The sequence below is a fragment of the Lithobates pipiens genome, unplaced genomic scaffold (genome assembly GCF_037356315.1).
Source record: "Lithobates pipiens isolate NorthernLeopardFrog02 unplaced genomic scaffold, aLitPip1_a1.2 Scaffold_18, whole genome shotgun sequence".
Lineage (NCBI taxonomy): Eukaryota > Metazoa > Chordata > Amphibia > Anura > Ranidae > Lithobates > Lithobates pipiens.
Genome location: NW_027507758.1, coordinates 523,611,930 through 523,618,620, shown reverse-complemented (window position 1 = coordinate 523,618,620; position 6,691 = coordinate 523,611,930). Strand labels below are relative to the sequence as shown.

Sequence of the window (6,691 nt, the reverse complement as noted above, 5' to 3'; positions counted from 1 at the left end):
CTTCTTATCTACTGCATGAGGTTTATGTGCATGTGGTGTTACTGACTGGCTGCCTCTCCCTAAGCAATCAATCAGTAGCACTACCTGTATAGCAGAGCCCACCCTATACAGCAGCTGAGCCTCTGCAGCGGAGGATATTAAAGCGGAGTTCCACCCAAAAGCTCTGCTTTAAGCACTTCTTGCCGCCTGACATGAGTTAAGAGTTGAGTTGAGAGATATCTTGGTATAGCACGGTCCTACTCTGAAGGGTCCCGACATTTGGCATGTCATTTTTTTGGAAGGGAAGGTGTGTACCCTCTTTTTCATGGGACTTCCTGTCCCACTTCCTGCTTCCTATTTACAGCAATGTAGGTGGCTCCTCCCCTTGCCCTAGGCGGCCCCTCCCTGCTAGCAATCTCCTGGGACACAACTCAGGTCCCAGAAGATCGGCTGGCCAATAGGAGAGCGCAGCGCAACTTGCGTATGTGCAGTGCGCACCCGGCTGTGAAGCCGTAAGCTATCACGGCCGGGTGCTGACTTTTAATAAACTAAAAACTAGTGGAACTCTGCTTTAAGTCTTGGTTCACACTGGGGCGGCTTCAAAGTTTTTTCATCGTTTTCATAGTTAGTTAGGTTGAATAAAGACACCAGTCCATCCAGTTCAACCTGAGTGAGTGTCTACAATTGTCCCTATCCCTGTACATTGCACACTCACGTCGGTCCCTACCCTCAAGGAGCCCACAATCCAAGGTCCCCATTCATATACTAGGGCCAATTTTGGATAGAAGACAATTAACCTACCTGCATGTCTTTGGATTGTGGGAAGAAACCGGAGTACCCGGAGGAAACCCACGCAGGCACAGGGAGAATATGCAAACTCCGGGCAGGTAGTGTCGTGGTTGGGATTCGAACCAGCGACCCTTCTTACTGCTAGGTGAGAGTGCTACCCACTACGCCACTGTGCTGCCCATCTAAAAAATATGGAACACTTCAATTTGCGTGTCATCCTTGCGCAGGGGCCATGCTAATCTTCTCTGTATCGTTCCAATTTTAATATATGTGCTGCCGAAGCGAGCACAAACGCATCTGAGTCATCTGACTCTGAAGCCACCCCACACAGCACTACTTCAGCATGGCTTGCAAACAACTTCTGTAATAGAAGTCAATGCAAGTCGCTCTGAAGTTGCCCCCAAGTTGCCCCCAAGTAGTACAGGAATCTTTTTCTAAGTTGGAGCGACTTGAGTCCATTCCACTAAATGGAGCGTGACTTGTCAGGCGGCTAAGTTGCCTGACAGGTCGCCCCAGTGTGAACCAAAGCTAAAGGACTGATTAGGCTTCTTAGGCCGCGTACACACGGGCGGACTGTCTGTCCAACTTAGTCCGCTGAAACATGTTTCAGCGGACAGTCCGCTCGTGTGTGGGCTTCAGCGGACTTTTTCAGAGGACAGTCTGGCGGACTAAGTCTTTCGGAATTTCCGTAATACAGTCCGTCCAACTTTGGTTTCAGCGGACAGTCCGCTCGTGAGTAGGCAAGTTGGACAGACTAAGTATGGCGCATGCTCAGAAAGGATTTACACGGCCGAAGGTTGCATTGCAGTGTATTGGACATCGTATTTCTAGTCCCGTCGTACGTGCTGTACACGTCATCACGCAAGCTTTCAGCGGACTGTCTGTTCATCGTGTGTGGTCAAGTCCGTTCATTCAAAAGTAGGACGGACTGTCTGTCGGATTGTCTGACGGACTTAGTTGGCCAGACAGTCCGCCCGTGTGTACGCGGCTTTAGCCTACAATAAGATGGAATGAGACAGAGAGATAAAAGCAACTAAAGTATATCAAAGCCAAAACTTATTTTTGTTTGTTCTAATAAATGATGAGTGGTTAAAAATGGTTTTGCCATCTCTGTCCCAATGCAACACTTCACTTCCCATGCTGTAGATTCAACAGGAAATGAGCTAAAAATCTCCAAAGTAAGGGAAATATTGTTGGCTATACATGGATTGAACTGGCAGCATAACCATCCAAATATTGATCCATGTGTGGCCACTGCGGTTGAACCGAAGCTGACTTACTGCTTGACTCCCTATCAGATAAAAGCACCTCGAACAGTGCTGCAACAGGGGCTTATCTACCACGAGGCAAACAAGACGTTTGCCTTCAGCGGTGTTATTCAGGGGGGCAGCTCCACCCCCAGGCAGAAGGACAGAGGCTGCTTGCTTCACACATGCCTGGTATGAATTTCCCCTGAGTTTTCACTGTAAATTTTGTGGTTCAGCTGTGATTTTGATATGGTTCAGATGCAATTTTTTAGAGCCAGTAGCCACCGGCACATTAGCTGGTTGTTAAGGAGCAGGCCGGGAAGCTGGCTGTCGCATTCTTAACAACTGATGAATGTTCAGCTGTCAGCAGGGTTCCCTTCAGACAGCTGAATGTAAAAAAAACATTCTGGTAATGGAGGTCCCCCCCATCCATACCAGGCACTTTCAGATCTGATACAGATTTTAAGGGGAATCCCACACCAAAATTAAAAAAAAAGCCATGGGATCTCCCCCAAATCCACATCAGACCCTTATCCGAGCATGCAGCCTGACAGCCCCAAATCACCCCCCCCCATGTTGAGGGCATGTGGCCTGATATGGTTTGGGGGGTGCCTGCTCTCCCCCCCACCCTTTCCTGGCCTGCCAAGCTGCATGCTTGGAAAAGGTTCTGGTATGGATTTTTTTTTTGGGGGGGGGCATGGGGTTCGCCTAAAAAAAAAAATTCTGATTGAATTTGTGTTTAAAACAGATGATACGTGCGATTCAGATGCTTTCCCATAGAAGGCGATGAACCTGGAATTTGCATCTGAAAAGTGCTCAGAAAACTCAGGAATCTTTTTAAATTTGCATCAAATTTGCCCTGCTGCTGCACCATATAGATGTGAACCGGCTAAATAGAAAGCTGGTTTGGTTTACATGTCATGCGAATCAGATGGAGTTCAAAATGCATCCAATTTGCATGTGTGACTGGAGTTAATTAGACTTTGCAGCTGCCTAATTTGGCTAATTAAAGACCCGCCTCTGCTCCTAAATAGTCAGAACAGCTCAGTCCACTGCCAGTGTCCCAGAGATAAGAGTGGTATACAGCGGCTAGGGTGGAAAAAATTTAGATTTTTGCACATCCAATTCGCATGACAGGAGACTGTGACTGGCTCTCAATGGAGTCGATTCACACATCTCTGGAGCAGCTGTGGAGCAGCTTGCACGGAGGTCCTGTGCATCTTTGGCTCTATTTCAGTTTCAAATTCAGGCAGAAAGTCATAAACAGAGAAAAGGGATGCATCGGACTCCTGCTGTGAGCCACTCCACAGAGCAGTGTGAACCCAGCCTTAAAGATTACCCCTCTTTTCTTCTTCTGGTGACAACTCAAAGCAGTGGCATAGCTGGAAGCTTGTGGACCCCGATGCAAAAGCTGACCTGGCCCCCCCCCCATTACCACCCACCACTTCCACAGTGCATGCAGATACATCCACCACATGCCAAGATACTTAAAGTGGCTTAAGAGTTTTGAGTTCCTAGCAATTTCTGAAGGTTTCTCTGTGAGTGTTGGAAGGTGTTGGGGGAAGGTCACCTCCCGGAGATGTATGTCTTTTCCCCAGTTGTCAGGGAAGTGGGGTAAGCGGACATCCCCGAGTGGGGGCATACAGAGAATCCCAGCTGGTGACTAGAAGACACTGAGCGGTGTCTTACCTCGCCAGTGACATCGGTGCCATCATGGCTATAGGACGGCATTCTCCTCCTCTTGCCTCGCTAAGCATGGTTACCATTCCATGTTGCCAGCACACAGCACAGACACTTCCCTATCCTGGGCTGTTCTCCCCTCATGCTCCTCTACATTCAGGAAATGCCTCACAGCTTCTCCCCAGCCAATGAGATTGGAGGGGTGTGAACTGTGGAAGGCAAAATGAAAGCCCAGTACTGGAGCGTGGCTGTGGTGCCCTAGGGCAGATCAGAGCTGGACTTTGTGGAGGATATGATAATATGACAGAGAGGCTGCTGGGGCCCCCTGGAGCGATTGTGACCCCTGCAACCCCTTATGCTATGCCCATGGCACCACATATGTGAGGTATCGCTGTGAATGCCAGAGCAAGTACAATTTATCAAGTACCAGACCTCCTGTGTATCTCTAAGCCCTTGTACACACTGTTGGACATTCCAACAACCAAACCCGTCGGATTTTGTCCGACGGATTTTGTCCGAAACTGTTGCATACACACAGTCGGACAAAGTTGTCAGAAAATCCGATCGTACTTAACGTGATTACGTTATTTCATTAGGACGGGACTACGTTCAGGCTAGTAGCCAATAGTTTTGGTTTAGGAATTTGATCTGAGCATGCGTGGCAATTTGACCGATCGGAATTCTCTACACATGATCGGACAAAGTCCGATCGGATCATGTTGTCGGAAAATTTTATAGACAAGTTGGAAAACTTGGTCCGTAGGATACTCCGACGGAAATAGTCCGATGGAGCCCACACACAGATTATCCGACAACACGGTCCGATCGGACACCTTCTGTTGGAATGTCCGACCGTGTGTACAAGGGCTAAGCTTATAACCTGACCCTTCCTTTATGTTAAAAAAAACTTGTAACCTGTAAAGGCTTTTAAAGCATCACCTAAGGGTAATTTAATGTACGGTAGTTTGTCACTATTCATGTAAAGTGTAACATGTTTGGTATCTATTTACACAACATTGGTTTTTATATTTGTAGCACTGACTCGCGAAGGAGCGGCTGATTTAATTGGGCTTACCGTTACCTTCTTGACCTTCTGTGCGTCTAGGGGTTTCCCGAGGTAGATGGCCCAAGAACTGTAGAGACTGACGCCAGATCCACTTAGAGGGATTTTTATTTGCATAAATAGTTAACGAACACAGTCTCTCAACATAGGGTTAGAGGGTTTAGGTACGAAAGTCCAGGTACTCTTAGTGCTAAGTCAAATAGGAAAAAAGTCTCTCACATTAGGAAATCCAGAGAATAGCCATTCACAACTGGATCCTCACCCTTATCGGATAGTCCTTCTCTCACCAGGCCTAGCAGCCAACAGGGTGCTTAAATCAAACCAAGTCTCTGCCACAGACTTGTTGTAGAACACTTGGTTAAAGTCTCTGCCACAGACTTGTTGTAGAACACTTGAATAAAACTGAAAGGTGTAGACAACTCGGAGAACCGTCGTATGGTACCAGTGTCTTGCAGCCGGTCTGGCAATACCACACGAGACTAGATTCACTTGGAGTCTTTCAACTTGTCCAGGCTCTTGCTGGGAAGCCATCCTTTGCATGGCCTTCTCCCGAAGAGTCCTCCCCTGGATACCTTCATAGTTGCTGGACCTCTCAACAAACTGAGACGGCACCAGACTACCTCTGAATCCTTCTTTCAGTTTCTTTGCCTCGGGCTAGCCAGCCCAGAGACTTGTAGTCGGGTGGATCCGCACCCCAGGCCATGAGAGCCCTGGGGGCTGGTCACATCTGGACCAAAACCTCGAAACACGTGACATCAGCACCTTAAGTACCCTCTCCCAGAAGGCAAATTAAGAGTGACACTCCCACTGGTCTGGTTCCGAGAGAAAGTAAACACTTAATGCGCCCAACAAGACTGAGTTCTTGACCCTACCAGGTATGACAGCATCACCTATGGTCAGGCAGAACACCATGCAGTCCCACCAGACTGATACTGAGGTCAAAATTTAACGTAATTAAACCCAAAACCAAACTGCGGTTCAAGGGAAAAGTTAAATGAAAAAATACATAGCGCGTGCTCTTCAGGAGCCGGCGCTACATATTATACCAAAAAAATTGGGCATTATATTGTGTTTGTGTTAAATTCATTAAAAAGTATATTTTTTCCCAAAAAATTGTGTTTGAAAAATAGCTGTGCAAATATCATGTGACATAAATTGCAACAGCTAACATTTTATTCTCTTGGGCCTCTGCTTAAAAAAATATATAATGTTTTGGAGTGCTAAGTAATTTTCGAGCAAAAAATTGCAGATGTAATCATGTATTAGAGAAATGTCAGACTTGGCCAAACCCACCATTCAGCATAATTTGGCCAAACCCACCATTCAGCATGGCACAATAAGGGCACTGCAGTAAGCCCCACCCATTCCCCACTCCTATTCTCAGGAGTAACGACTTTATATACTTCCCAGGTGTGGTTATGGCATTGGCAACCAAATAATGACACCCTATAATAACTGAGCTTGAGAGTGTCATTGATTGTTATGGAAAAAAAGATCACTGTCCTAAGTCATGCCTTAGAACAGGGGTCAAATGTGAAGCTACAAAAACAACAAAGGGGAAGGCGCAAACACCTGGTGCATTACCCAAGAATTTTTTTTTTATTCAAAGGCAATGAAACCTATATATTCGTGTGAGGTCAGGTGATCTGTGTTCTGTGCCACCTGGACTGCTGTCTGGGTGGGTGTGTGTCATCTGCCCCAGGCTGCTAGGCCGGAGATTGGGCCTATCCCGGGGGCATCTGGCTGCTAGGCTTTATGAGGGCCTATCCAGAAGTGAAAGTGCAGCACAGGGTTGGGATTGTGGCTTGGAGACCCCGTCAGTGGTCGGAGGTAGAAAAGAAGCTGTCGCTACAAAGGGACCAGTTGCCTTTACCAGGGACCACAGTGAGTAACTGACGCAAGTACAGGAGCCATATTCTCACCGAAAGGGCAC

The 6,691-nt window shown here is 47.3% G+C and overlaps 1 non-coding gene across 1 annotated transcript; it reads right to left on the bottom strand.

Annotated features, from left to right (window-relative positions):
- Positions 1 to 953: 953 nt before the first annotated feature.
- On the bottom strand, positions 954 to 1,057 carry LOC143990681 (U6 spliceosomal RNA). The gene has a single exon (XR_013277403.1). It is a non-coding gene; the product is annotated as a U6 spliceosomal RNA (small nuclear RNA).
- Positions 1,058 to 6,691: the final 5,634 nt, after the last annotated feature.